General features: G+C 63.3%; 1 long non-coding RNA gene across 1 annotated transcript; it reads left to right on the top strand.

Annotated features, from left to right (window-relative positions):
* The first annotated feature begins 1,400 nt into the window (after positions 1-1,400).
* LOC140598542 (uncharacterized) lies at positions 1,401-6,454 on the top strand. The gene is made up of 3 exons (XR_012000981.1): positions 1,401-5,141; positions 5,789-6,045; positions 6,274-6,454. It is a non-coding gene; the product is annotated as an uncharacterized lncRNA (long non-coding RNA).
* Positions 6,455-6,892: the final 438 nt, after the last annotated feature.

Raw genomic sequence — 6,892 nt, 5'->3', positions numbered from 1 at the left:
GCTGTGCATATGGTTGAGCCAGGGTCCAGGGTAGCAGGGCCTCCGTGGGAAAGCACGAGTCAGCTGGGCATGTGCTTTCCTCTGGGACAGGGCAGGAGGCCACAGGCAGGGCATCCGGGCTGCTGGGCCAGCCCCATGGCCCCCTGGGACCTCCATCCTCCCATTGGCTCCCGCATTGCTGGGGTTGCTGGCACTGGGAACTCCATGCCTCCATGTCCCTGTCTGTGATGCAGGACAGAATTGAGTTGATATGCACCAGTAGCGGGAGCCTGGCACACAAGGGGAGAAGCTGGATGACAAAGGGACAGGGTCAGTGGGGCCAGGAGGAGGCCAGGAGTTGGGGATGGGGGGGGGGCTGCAGTGCCGTGGGCCAGCAGAGCACGGGCGTGAGGGTGCAGGGTGAGAGCTAGGAGGGGCCTGAGCTGGACCAGGTGGCCACGAGTGCCAGTGGGAGCAGGACAGCCTGCCCTGGGTGGGGGGCAGTGGGACCAGGGCTGGCCGCTGGGCAGGAAGGGACTGTCTGCGAGCCTCTGCAGGTTCAGGTATGCTTTGCTCTGAGGGTGCTTGCTGGAGCCTGGGCAGACCCATGTTGTGAGCAGAAGGGGTGGACGCAGCCTCGTCCAGCACAGAGGCTTGCACAGGCCCTGCCCCTGGCGACACCTCATCCTGGGCCGTAAGCTCCAGGTGCCCGTGTAAATCAGGCTGTGTCGAGCCCAGGGAGGTGGCCACGGTGGCCACGGCTGCCTGTCTCACACACCCTCGGCCACAGGCTCAGGCTCGGGATACCGGCACCGTGTGCCTAGGTCGATGCATGGGGTCCTGGCCACAGCACCCTCCATGGAGAGGCAGGTATCCTGTTGTGCTCCGTGGCATCGCTCCTGGTGGCCTTGGCGATGTTACACACCTGTTGTGCTTACAGGCGGTCACAGGGTCATTGCTGGAGTTGGCACGGCTGCCTTTCGTGTGGATGGTGTGGCCCAAGGACGTGCAACCACGGACAATCCGCCAGGCCATGTTTGATGGCTGTGCTTAACGTTCCGAGGGGGTTTCTCCCGGGTTTGGAGCTGATGTGCTGTTTTTTTTTTTTTTTTTTCTGTATTACAACTATTTTCCACGGATGTGTTTGCTCCACGAGTGTATAAGCAAACTGACCGAAAAGATGAGCAGCGACCGGCCTCACAGCTAGGAGAGGCCACATGGAGTCCACGCGTGGCCATCGGTCTCCGTGACCAGCAGCGTTCACTTTTCAGAAGAGCGTGCTACCCCATTACATGTGAGCGAATGCGTATGCAGGCTCAGGAGTTGGGGGCGAGACGGGGGGTGGGTCTCAGCACCCACGCTGGCAGTCCCGCTCCTGCAGGGCTGTGGGCGTGCTGGCCAACAGGACCGTGGCTTCACAGGTAACAGAAGAGCCAGCTCCCGTGGCATCTCCCGCAGAGAGCCCGCGAGCTGCCCTCCCTGCGCCCTGGCGTCTCCAGTCAGCCCCAGGAAGCAGCACATCCTAGCATACTGTGTAGGAAGGTCCCTCCCCAGGACCTGGCCTTCCTCCTCAGCTGGGCTGGTGCCCATCCCCGGGGGAGTCTGGAACCTGCGGGTCAGGAGAGCGAGGACACGAGTAGAAAGCAGGTGGTGGGCGGGCGTGGCCCTGCTGCATGGTTCTGGCCACCCCCGCTCCCAGCTGCAGCATCAGTCCCAACCTCCTGCTGCTGTCGGGCCAGTGACCGCGGCCTCGGAGGTCTCAGGGCACGCACGCCCGCTGGCTCCCGGCTGTGGGCAGCACGTGCTAGAGGGCAGCGGCCCGCAGGCTCGCTGTTGGCGGGGTCCCATGGGCTCGTTGGGGGGCCGTCACCTGCCCTGGCACGTGGAGTTTTTGCGCCCCAGTCCACCCATTTCCCCTTCCGCCACCGTCTGGCTTTCAAGACCTCTTGCTGCTGAGCCGGGTCCTCTGGAGTCCTCGGTCAGGAACCCGTCCCTCCAGTCACACTGCGACCCTCCGCCATGGGTGGCCGTGGGCCGGGGGTGGTAGCTCTTCGGGGCACGGCACTGGGGGAGGAACCCTGGGCCGTCCTGTGCCGTGTCACAGGCAGCAGATCCAGGCTGGTCTTACCGTGCGCCTCTGGCTGTGTTTATGACTGAGGCTGAGAGTTCTGACGTTTCGACAAATGTTTCGGGGGTCACGGGGCACCGCTAGGCCCAGACAGCACCCCAGCGCCCAGGAGGACGTGCCCCAGCTCTGCAAGGGCGGCTGCCCAGTTGACACCATCCCTGAATCTTCAAAAGGCCATTTCCACATCAGCAAAGCTGCTGTGTCCAGATGGGGTGGGGGTGGGGCCGTGGCAAGAGCAGCAGCTCCAGGCTGTGGGGTCCCCTCCCTCCCCCGTGAGAACGCCGGGCCGCAGTAGGCTCGGCAGCATGGCTGGGGTGAGGGGTCTGCTGGCTTTGGGGCCTGTCACTGGGCGGGGAGGGACCCTCGTTCCCGGCATCCCTTCCCGGGTCCCTGGTTGGGAGGAGCTCGGCTGGTGGGGGCTCCCTGCATCTCTGGGGGCCACTGGGCCTCGGCGCTGGCCGCGTTCAGGTCGGCCGAGGCAAGCGGGCCCCGTGTCCTGAATGTCACCTCCTCCGTGTCTGCAGAGCGGGCTGTCCCCGCCCCCATCATCACACTGCATCCACCGAGGTCCCCGTGGGTGCTGTTCACACGGGACACGGGCACTTTCCTCCCACTCAGACCACTCTTTCCACATACGTGTGTCACGGCAGTGGCTTCTTTGGCACACTGTTCTGGTCGTGCTCCTTCCGAGTCCCTGCCTGTCCCTCTGGGGCTGGGGTTCACCTATCGGGGCAGCCAGCCGCTCTGGGGGCTCCCACCCACCCGCGAGCTCATGAATGGAGAAGGCCCACGAGCTGGTCTGTGTCTGCTGTGGGCTTGTTGCCGGTGGGCCTGGAGATCCCCAGGGCGGGCAGAGGGCAGGGGAGACACCTGGCTGGGGTAGGGGCAGGAACCCTGGGGCCCTGCGAGTGTGAGCAGATGACTGCCCACGTCTCCGATCTCATGTGGCGGGGGTCTTGGCATGGAGCACCCAGCTGGCCAGGTGTCCACGACCCTGAGCTGGGCCTGTGACGAGGATGACAGGTCACGCAAGGCCACAGCACCCCGTGGTTCCTGCTAGCCTGCGTCCTAGCCCTGGCGTGCTCTCTGCACCCGGCGAGGCAGTGTGCCCAGCACTGTGCACTCCGCTGTGCTCAGTGGCCCCGAGGCCTGGGTCCCAAGACACCGGGTCCCTGTATGTCACTGTGCACTGTGGAGTGAGTGCAGGGGAGCTGGCGCCCGGGCAGCCGATGGAGCAGCACCGGGGTGCCCGGAGTGTGGACGGTGTGACAGGCGCTCAGCGGGCGCCCCGGGGCAGATGTGACCGAGGCCAGCCCCCGGCGGCTCGCTGGCTCTCCCATTTCCGCCAAGCGTCGTGTGGCGCTGGCACGTGTGTGGCGGGAGCAGAGCTGTCCTGGGTGAGTGCATCCAGGACTCGTAAGTCCCTGCTCATCAGTAGGACATCCGGGAGCGGCTAGCGCCCGCCGCGTGTCCCCCTTCAGTGAGTAGAGCGCAGAGAGAGGGCCAGACCAGAGGAGCCACGTGGGCAGATTGTGTCCCCCGTGAGGCATCATCGTCGGAACCCACCACCGCTTGGCCAGTTGGCAGCCAAATGGGAATGGCGCATCCGCCCCGCAGGCTGCCCCCGACTCTGAGCCCCGCTTGCACACTCCGGGCTGCCTCCCGCTTCAGCCTCCCTGCACCCCGGGCACAGCTTGCTGAGCATCGGCCGGTGGCCCTCCAGTCACCAGTGGCCACCAGAGGCCAGGCCTGGGCAGTGCCTCCAGGGGCTCCTGATGTCCACAGCCGGAGGAGCCTTACCCTGCGTTTGCTGAGCGAATGCGTGAGCAGCGTGTGCCTTGTCGGCCGGGCAAGGGTCCGTGGGCACATCTCTGTCCCGGCCAGGGGCGGACACGAGATTGGACAGGGAGGGAGGTGGCTAGTGCGAGGTGTGAGCAGTCGGGGCTGGCGCCACCGCAGGGGGCTCCTCTCCCTGAGATCTGGGGGCCCAGCGTGTCTGCGCAGTGTGGCAGCATCAGGCTCAGGAATCCTGAATGGAATCCGGAACTGTGGCTGCGCCGTGGGAGTCCCGTTGGACCCAGAAGGCCAGCTGGTGGGGACAGGACGGTCGAGACTTCCCCAGGAGAGGGCCGCGGAGGGGGCTGGCCCTGGCTGGCTGCGGGTCTCATCAGCATCTTGTGCAGGGTCCCTGCAGTCTTTATATTAGTTTTTCTTTCAAATTTCACGAGCGTGAATCTAAAAAGAGCTTTGCGCTTTTATCCACAAAGTCACATGTTGACTATTGCAAAATGTATTTAAGCTGCCTTCTATTAAGCGTGCAGGCACTTTTAGAAAGATTTTATTTGAGAGAGAGCAAGAAAGAGCACAATTTTGGGGACGGGCAGAGGGAGTGGGAGAAACAGACTCCTTGCCGAGTGGGGAGCCCGACGTGGGACTCGGTCCCAGGACCCTGAGATCATGTCCTGAGCTGCCCAGGTTCACCCAAATAGATTTAAAATAAAATTTCTAGTAACAAAAACAGTTTAAAATCTATGTGAAGAAAATGATAAAATTTAAAGTACCTAAAAAAAGACACAAGTATGTGTAAATCCTTATTTAATATAATAACAATATATGAACTTGCAAAACACATGACATAGTAAGGATTTAATGTAATAAAAATCTCAAATTAATCAGTTCATTCTAGTGCCAGAGTCACAGTGTGGGGCACACGGTGGCGGGTGTGGTTGTTTTTCACTGAAAGACAGTAGTTTTTGTTTCTTTTAATTTTGGCAGCGTCGACCTGGGAGAGGAAGCCTGGGCACAGCTGAGATGTGTGTGTGGGGGCTGGGTGGGGAGCCAGCGGCACCAGGGCATGCGGCACATTCTGTGCTGTGACCGTTCCTGCGACCCGAACCAACTCTAAGAAACGCCTGTGTTCACAGTAATATGTTTTATTGTCCAGTGTTTTCCAGGATGCCTGACCATCCAGATCCGCACCGTCTTGTGTATTTTCATAGTGGTCTTGACCTACTCCGTCGCCCAAGGATGTGTGGTGAGCATGTCTGCAGGCAGCAGGGTGTAGCGGGGTGAGTCCCACGAGGTGTGCAGGGGTGAGGGGGGCTGTCTCCGGGTGAAGGGACACCCAGCCCCTCCCCAGTGCGCAGTAGAAGCTGGGGCAGAAGTCAGGGCAGGGGGGTGGGGCGCTGAGTACCAGGAGGGTGGCAGGGGCTGTCTGGGGGGCCGAGGGGGGTCTCTTGCTTCTCCCAGCCTACACTGGGAGGAGCCTGGAGGGCACAGCAAGGGAGGGGCGGGCGGCACCTGGGGGCATCCCCTCCTTCCCACAGGAAGCTGTAGCAGCAGGTGGACAGTGCAGGTGGGGCTGAGGGCAGCTGGTCCTGAGCCCCCGTCTCCCTGCCACCCCTGCCCCTGCCTCAACACCCCTGCCCCTCCACCCCTGCTCTTCTGCCCCTGGCTCCTCCACACCTGGTCTTTTGCCCCTGGATCCTCCACCCCTGCTCTTCTGTCCCTGACCCCTCTGCCCCTGCCCCCTCCACTCCTGCCCCTGCTGTCTCCACTCCCCACCATCCCCTCCATCCCTGCCTCCTCTTGACCCTCTGTCCCCTCTGCCCCTGCCTTCTCCACCCCTTCCCCCTCCACCTCTGCCGCTGCCCCCTCTGCCCACCCCTTTGCCCCCTCCAGGTGGGCTGTCTGCCCTGGGCCTGGAGCTCCAGCCCCGACAGGTCCCTGGTGGTCCTGACACCCGGCAACCACAACACACTGCTAGCCACTGCACCCTGCGAGTCTGCGCCCCACGCCCTGCTCTGCGGCCTGGTGGGAACACTTCCACTGGCCATCTTCCTGCGAGTGTCCTCCCTGCCCAAAATGATCCTGCTCCTCGTGCTCACCACTTCCTACATCCTGGTCCTAGAGCTCAGCGGCTACACCCGGGCTTTGGGGTAGGTGCGCTGCTGCCAGGCTCCCTGGACACACCCGTCAGGCGCTGCCTGCTTCCGCGGCTTCTCCGTGTGTCCATTTGGGCCCAGGGCCAGAGAGGCCTCGGTTCGGGCGGGAGGTGCTGCAGCCGGGCCGGTGGCAGGTGCTGCCGACCTGCCTGCCCCGGGGGCCCGTGCACGGGTCTCAGGCCCTCTGTACTGATGAGGTTTCCCTCCTTGCCCCCCCTCCAGGGGCGGCGCGGTGTCCAGGCACGGCTTCAAGCCCATCATGGCCATCCTGCTGTTCTCGTGAACGCTGGCCCTGCACACCTGGCAGGTGGATGTCACGCTGCAGCTGGACTACCTCTGGACAGCACAGGCAAGATGCCCTCTGTGTGCTTCGGGAATGGTGGGGTGCGGCAAAGGAGCCCCTGGGGAGGGACCGTGCGGGTGGAGGGGCTAGTGCTGGGGCAGAATGGGGACCAGGGGAAGCTGAGTACAGCCCTATGAGCCCCGCCTGACAGGCACAGGAGTTTGGTGGCATCCTGAACAGTGAGCTCCCCATCCCGAGGCGTCCGGCAGTACGGCTGCCGCGCACAGTGGCTCAGCCTTTGCTGCGCTGCACGGGACAGCGGGTCTCCCCAGGGTCATGGGAGTCTCCAGAAAACACTGACTCTTGCACTGCCCACCCAAGTTAGTAGGTGTGCGGGTGCAGGTATGCGAGCTGTCGGCCCCGAGCTGGGGAGGGAGGGGATGACAACCGGAGGCATGGGCTGTGCACCTGCCAGGCGACCAGCACACCAGTGCACGTCTGGGCCAGCTGGGCATGCGCGAGGGGCCCCCCTCGTCCCCTGCTGTGTCCCTCACCTCC

Source organism: Vulpes vulpes, chromosome 4, assembly GCF_048418805.1.
Source record: "Vulpes vulpes isolate BD-2025 chromosome 4, VulVul3, whole genome shotgun sequence".
Taxonomy (NCBI): domain Eukaryota; kingdom Metazoa; phylum Chordata; class Mammalia; order Carnivora; family Canidae; genus Vulpes; species Vulpes vulpes.
The sequence above is the reverse complement of the archived record's forward strand: the minus strand, read 5'-3'. Positions and strand labels throughout refer to the sequence as shown.